Source organism: Odontomachus brunneus, unplaced genomic scaffold (assembly GCF_010583005.1).
Source record: "Odontomachus brunneus isolate Ranch 3 - 2012 unplaced genomic scaffold, Obru_v1 Obru_scaffold_173, whole genome shotgun sequence".
NCBI classification, from domain to species: Eukaryota; Metazoa; Arthropoda; class Insecta; order Hymenoptera; family Formicidae; genus Odontomachus; species Odontomachus brunneus.
In genome coordinates this window covers 646,640-646,925 of record NW_022639623.1, presented here as the reverse complement: position 1 = coordinate 646,925, position 286 = coordinate 646,640, and positions in this window count along the sequence as shown.

The window sequence follows — 286 nt, the reverse complement described above, 5'->3', positions numbered from 1 at the left end:
GAATCAAAAAGACAAATGTTAGAAATCCTTTCTAAACTACTTGATAAGTAATGGAAATGACTTCTAAATCCATTGTCTTAAAGTGTTTAATATATTAATATATTGAACACTTGAAGACAATGGATCTAGAAGTCATTACCATTATAGAATTCTATATTTATATTTTATACAAGATACACATCCAATTTCCCATATTCGATATCCAATAAGAAAGATTGTTTTATATAAAACATACATTTTTATTGAATATCGGACATCGTACATCAGAAATAGGACGCAATGTAAA